General features: G+C 43.3%; 1 non-coding gene across 1 annotated transcript; it reads right to left on the bottom strand.

Moving 5' to 3' along the window:
• Positions 1-5283: 5283 nt before the first annotated feature.
• Positions 5284-5357, bottom strand: trnat-agu (transfer RNA threonine (anticodon AGU)). Its single transcript has one exon. It is a non-coding gene; the product is annotated as a tRNA-Thr (tRNA).
• Between the last annotated feature and the right edge of the window lie 1708 nt (positions 5358-7065).

Below are 7065 nucleotides of genomic sequence, written 5' to 3'. Positions count from 1 at the left end.
CAGTAAAATAACGCAACATTTTCAATACAGTTGACTATTCTAGAGTGTATTATATGAGGATGCGGAGACGGACGACAATGCTGAGCTATTAATTTTCCAAAATCTTATTCGATAATACAGGTCGTAGATTCAAAACCAGTTTTGTAAAGAGACTCTAATGTTGTTGACTTGAACTAGTCAGCAATGCTCGCACGGCAGTTGGATGCCTGTGACCAGTTGGAAAGCTGTCTGAAAGAACATGCAGTCTGGCAGAGCTGGACCTCCAGCAGATTGACTTTTCTGCTGAGCAGACGATGAGCCTCCTTCTTGAAAATGGTTCGTCAGTCCAGCTCAGAGGGGATTAAGCATCATGAAAGTGGAATGGGACTGGGGCCACTTGTGTGACAGGAAGTGTAGGGGGCAGTTTCCCACCCTTGAAAAATATTAATGATTCAGTTGCAGAATTTGTTTTCACCACTCGCCACTCAGCCCAAGGGTGAGCCGAGACGAACACGTGGAGTTAAAGCGATTCTGCATGTCAGTTAATTCAGTGGCATTTCACGAACAATAAGAAATCAGATAATAATAACCGCATTACAAAATGGATAAGGTGTTTAACTTTAATGTGTATTATAATGCTATCAGAAAATTGTAGTTTCCTGTCTTCCGCGGTCGGTTTGCACATTGGGTTCCATCCTGGATCGGACCTGTTTTACACCTGACCATTTCTAACAATCACTGACCTCATGTAACGGAAATATCTAAATTCCTTTTGTTCCAGAAGCTGACTGAACATTTTCAACGTTGTGGATCCGGGTGTAACGGGCAGGACTTGTGGTGAAGAGGACTTTCGTGCACATTGTTTCTGTTTGGATGTCATCTTTTTTTATCTCTGTCATTTCACTCCAGCCGAATGAACTGAAGGAAGAAGGAATAAAGATCTCCGATTCCCGATCTCTGTTTAACCTTTATTGGAGAAGGAGAAGAATTCCAATGGTCCGTGTTAATTTTAACAAGATATGAACAATGAAGGGGCCAAGAGCAGTGGTTTGGAGGAGATTAGAATGTAAAGCTAATTTTATGTGAGATTCAGTCAAACGCTGGGAAGGTTTATCAGCATCAAACATTCAACACAATAAATAAGCACAATGGATGAACATTCCATCGTCTTAACCTCTCGTCTCCCGTCTACAACAACTCAGCCATTCCATTTCCTGCTTTTTGCATCCAAACAGAAATACTCCACAAGAAAGCCCGCTTTACCGCTTGTTCTGCCCGTGCACCCAGATCGACATTGCTGAAAATGTAGAATCAGCTTCTGTAAGCAAAAGGCATTCCATTAATTCAGGAAGGCAGTAATGTGCCTGATCGAAAGATGAGGTTCGCATCCCTTTTAATCAGACCAGGCAGGCTGGTCACAGCAGTTTGATTCCCGGCCAGTACAGAACCCTGTACGGTTTGAATTCGGCACCCATAGGACCAATTCACAAGCCAGCTTCTCACACCCTTTCAGCGCCAGAGAAAGCAGGACTGACCAATATTCAGGGAAGATGGTGTTTCAAGACGATTGACGCTGAATGTAAGTTTATCCCAATTCAGGCGAGCTCATGGGTGCAGAAAGCAAAATGTAAAGTTCCTGCATTGGCCGGAATCGAACATGGGTGCAAGGCGTCCAATGAGACACTGAGCAGAATACACCTGGGAGACTTTAACGTTTCTCAGTTGGTTTGTTTTCAGTTGCTTCTGTGAAGCTCTATGATTTTGAAATATATGGGCAAAATGACACGAAATCTCATGTTTGTAATGGAAAGTATTTATGTTTTCTGCAATGTCGATCGGCTGTAAGAAGCTGCGTTTTGTCTAAAATTTAGCGGGGTTCGTCCGGGATTTGAACCCAGGATTTCTCGCAACTGTGAAACACCAAAGCAAGATTGTGAGCAAACCCGTTTTAAGCAGACATAGAATAATCCGTGGCTGACAGCAATCCTGATTACGATTAGCAACAACGTCAGACACCTTATCCATTAGGCCAAGAAAATGTATCGTGCAATCCGGGTATTTTGCTTCCAAAGGCCAGCCCTGCTTTCAAAATACTTGTCTGTCGAGCGGTCCCGTAGGTCTAAATGTATCGACTTGTTTCAAAGCATCAATTCAGATTGCTGCGAATGGGACATGTGCCGCCAGGGACAGCGGTGGTAGCAGAGCAAACTTAACGGTGTAAATAGGTGAAAGTGAATGTTAGATTAAGGTAATGCCGCAGGAAAGTGACGAAGAAACGGAAGGAGGAAACTAAAGGAGGGCTACAGATAGTGGGCGGAAGAAAAAGCTGTGAGAAGAGGCCGGTTTGAAATATGGAGCATCAAGCTCAGGCATGTGAGAGTGCGGGGTTTGAAGGAGTAAATAGGTTCTCACCATCAATAAAAAAAATGCAGTTTGATGTAGTGAAGATTGATTTTTCGCTGTGTTCTATCAGCAGGTGCTACAGAGAACAGTAGATATAAAGCGAGATATACCATAATTTGGATGTGAACCGAGGTTGCTATGGCCACATTGCGGAGTACTAGACCATTATACGATCCTGGCGTCACACATCAGCTGCTCCAGCGCTGCCCTAACCACAGCCAATTCACGAATGGCGCTGCTTAGAAAAGATAGATTTTTGGTGAAGATGCCAAAATCAGTACTGACAGAAATTTTGACTGCGGTGAAATTCGACCCACGTCCCACAGCGAAGGAGCCGTAATCCAGAATGGGAACTAGTGCAGCCGCAGTTACATTTAAAAGGATTGTAGCCTTTTCACACGAGCAGAAACGCACCCCTGGCGATTCATTAGGACAAAAAAGCCTCGCTGGGAGTCGAACCCAGGATCGCCTGTTCACAAGATAAGCGCTGAACGCAGCTAAGCCACGGAACCAAATCAGGCTGCAATTGTTCTCCCTCCTCTCACTGATATCTACTCGCTACCTGTCACTGCCTCTTGGAGCCTGAGGCTGTTTTGTATTGATCCATCTCTCCTGTCTATTCTGATGTTGTCTGTATCTCACTGTGTTTATTTCAGTTTCAATCTATGGGTTGATTCTAAAAGAATCTGTGTCTTACATGAAATAAATGAGGGGTCAGACAATTCTTCCTCTGACACTGGGGAACTAATGAGCCAACAGTTACAACAATATATTGTTTATTGTGATGCACCAATTACATTGTTCCATTTTGCATTATATAGGTTCAATTCTGTGCAAAAATCTGTGATCCCAATGTGTTTCCAATAGGCCGCTTTTTAATTTGACGTCACAGACGCCACCATTTCACCACAAGGTGATTCATAACTAATACACAGAGAAATCAAGCAGTGAACTAATATTTGTAGAAAGGGTTGTGAGGCTGTAAAATGCACTGGCCCAGCAAGCAGCAGATTTAAAACAAGGTTTATAAACTGGCAGCTTGTGGGAGGAAGGGGATGGAGGCAAGAGAGACACAGAAAAGATCAACGTGGAAACTATTGGCCCCGAATCTACTTTAAATCCCCCCACAGTATTTAAACCCATTTAATGTCAGATTCACACATTGATGCATGTGAGCAATATAGGACATTTACCGCTGTCTCTGGTCTAAAATAACTGCTTTATTATTTGATCCCACCCGCTGTGTTTAGGCTCTACCCTGAATATTTATCTCCGACCTAGAATCAGTTTGTAATCTGGAGACAAGGTTTCTGCAGCCGGCGGGCAGGGAGCAGAGGCTGTGGCTGATCTGTGTCATGTGGGAGCAGAACACAATGTTTCTGCTGTTTATTTTCATTACACTGCAGAATATTCCATACTGTTCTCAACATCTTACATACCATTAAATATCGGATGTTTTCTTTTATTGAAATGATCGCTGCGATTCTTCTGGACTTGCTAAATTTGCAGCAAATTAAATATGATGAAACCGTCATCGCCAATAATAAACAGCGTCAGCGATTTGAGAATTTAATTTCTTGGAGCAGATATTTTCGTGGCTGCGATGGCCGAGTGGTTAAGGTGTTGGACTTGAAATCCAATGGGGTTTCCCCACGCAGGTTTTCGAGCTTTGCTCGCAGCAGGTTCTCTCATTATTGTAATTAATTACTTCAAATAATTTATTTTCTTCAACCTGCTCCCCCTGGGAGGATTTTGGAATTTTCAATGCCGGTTTTAAGGAAACTAAATGATTGCCGAGAGACCTGGATCACTTACTTCAAGAAGGTTTGCTGACCGAATCCCAAAAGTTTTCTGCAGATTGTCTGGAAGCTCCAGATAAGGAGGCCTCGATAGTCTCTGAGGAACCTTCGCATACACTCGGTGCTGCCCGGGAGCATCAGTCTGTGTAACCATGGGAGAGAGAGAATGGAAAGTCACTGGAAGGCTGGTTTCTGTCAGCAGCAATGGTACAGGAGCAGCCATTCTAAAGTGAAAAGCAGAACACATTCCAGGAGACAGGCCAGGAGACAGACAATCAGAGTGGAGATCTGGAAGACTGACCAGAAAAACAACAAGGAGGACACCAACACATAATTCATCTCTCCCACTCCCGAAGCAGAAGAATTGACCATTCTGAGTCTTGAGTTGCACCACTGAGGTTGTACAAGTCTCTCTCTGTAAAACTTGTATTATTATGTTAATAAAACGATTTGTTTGAAAAGTTTAAAGCTTCATTTGCCAAGGAATTTTCTTGTACAATCGGGCTGCATTGGTTCCAAAGGCCGGCCCTGCTTTCGCAGAGCTTGCCTGTCGAGAGGGGAGTCCCGCAGGTCTAAATGTATCGACTGGTTTCAAAGCACCAACTCAGATTGGGGCGTATGGGACATGTGGCCCAGGAAGAGCGGTGGTAGCAGAGCACACTTAGCGGTTTAAGTGGCTGAAAGTGAATGTTGGATTAAGGTAATACCGCAGGAAAATTACAATGAAATGGAAGGGGGAAAGGAAAGCTATTGATTGTGGAAGGAAGAAAACATCTGCGTTATGTTGCGGTTTCGAACCGAAGTTGCTGCGGCCAAAACGCAGAGTATTAATCACCGCACAATCACGGCACCACACATCAACTACTGATGCTTGCTTTGACCACAACCAAGTAACGCACTGCACTGCATAGGGAACAAGGATTTTTGGTGAAGAGGCCAAAATCAGCACAGCCAGAAATTCAGATGCGGTGAAATTCGACCCAGGCCTCGCAACGACTTGGACCTTCATGCAGAATGGGAACGAGTGCAGCCACAGTTACATTTAAAAGAATTTGAGCCTTTTCACATTAAAAGAAACTCACCCCTAGAGATTCATTAAGAAAGGCTCCGCTGGGAATCGAACCCAGGATCTTCTGTTTACTAGACAGACGCTTTAACCAGCTAAGCCACGGGGCCAAATACTGACACAATTTCTCGCCTCCACTTACTGATGTCTATCAGCTACCAGTCACTGTCTTCTGGACTCTCAGGCCGTTTCTTATTTCTCCAGCTCTCTTGTCCATTCCGCCATGTGTCCCATTGCTGTCTGTATCTCCCACTTAATTTATCTCAGTGTCAATCTGTGAGGTGATTCTGAATGATTATCCTATGTTTGTGTCATATATGAATAAGTGAGGGTATCAGACAATTCTTCCTCAGACACTGGAGAACTATTAAGCCAACAGTTACAACAAGATATTGTTTATTGTGATGCAGCAAATACAATATTCCATCTTGAAAGATTCAGTTTCAATTCTGTGCAAAAGTACCATTGACCCCAACGTGTATCCGATAGGCTGCCTTTTAATCTGACGTCACAAACGCCACCATTGCACCTCAATGTGATTCATAACTAATAAACAGAGAAGTAAAGCACTGAAAGGGTTTTTGTAGAAAGGGTTGTGAGACTGTGGAATGCACTGGCCCAGCAGAGCAGCAGATTTAAAACAAGGTTTAAAAACCGGCAGCAGGGGAGAGGGAGGCAAGACAGTCACAGTTAACATCACCTTGGAATCCACTGGCCCCGAATCTGCTTTAAATCCCCCCACTGTATTGAAACACATTTAATGTCATATTCACACATTGATGCATTTGAGCAATATATGAGATTTCACGCTGTCTCTGATCTAAAATATCTGCTTTAATATGCGACATTATCATGGCCGAGATTAAGCACGCAGTGCAAGATTAGCAGCTCTTTGCTCTAGGAGTGTGATTCATGTTTTGGGAATTCACATCAATTAAAATGCAAGAGGTACTGGATTCAAATCCCAGACGCGCTCTAACATTTTAATAGAATCACTTTCCTCGGCCTGGAGACATTCCACAAGTCTTCAACTAATAACCGCCAGAAAATCAGCCTGTGTTCAGTATATCGTAAGAAAGCGGCAATTATGTTCTTTAAAGCAGGAGTTCAGTCCCAGAAGTGCCGAAGCTGTGAGGTCAATATGTAAATCCGTTTGCTTCCAGAAGCCTGCTCCACATTTTCCACATTCTCAATCTGGGAGCACGGGCAGGACATGTGGTAAAGGGACTTTATTAAAGGTTGTTTATACGGTTTGGATACAGAAATACTGAAATAAAAGGGATTTTTGGATGCCTCCTTTTGGATAATGTTAGATCGAGGTTGGTGAGTCGTTAAAGTCTCAGGACTTTTAATCCAGTTGGAAGATACGTGGCCTGGAGATGTTAATCCCCAACTTAGACAATGTTTTCTCTCCCTGTTTATTAAAATTCTCCCACTTTCTCAAAGAAATATTTCACACAGCTCTAATGGGCAGAAGATGGAATCGAGAGCTCCTTCCCCTTTCTCACATTCATCCCTCCTTGCTTCATTTCCATCCTCCTTTTTCGCGGTTTCCTGCCTCATTGGACAAGGAGCCTGTCTTTGATGTTAACTGTGTGATCGACATCTTATCAGTTCCAGTCCTAACCTCGTCTTCTTGCAGATTTATTGAAATCTATTTGATGGAAACTCTCCAAAATATAATAAAACCGCCCATTTAATGACTGTGAGTTAAAACAGGCGTTTTAATGGTGACGGGAATCTTTAGAGGAACAGAACATCTCCTGCAGCAATAGAAATAGAGTCAGTGCCCAGCTCTGCTGTTTGGGGCAATCCTCG

The sequence above is a fragment of the Somniosus microcephalus genome, unplaced genomic scaffold (assembly GCF_052327205.1).
Source record: "Somniosus microcephalus isolate GS21.2 unplaced genomic scaffold, FLI_Smic_1.0 unresolved_chr1, whole genome shotgun sequence".
NCBI classification, from domain to species: Eukaryota; Metazoa; Chordata; class Chondrichthyes; order Squaliformes; family Somniosidae; genus Somniosus; species Somniosus microcephalus.
Note: the sequence above shows the minus strand (reverse complement) of the source record. Positions and strands in the feature narration are given on the sequence as shown.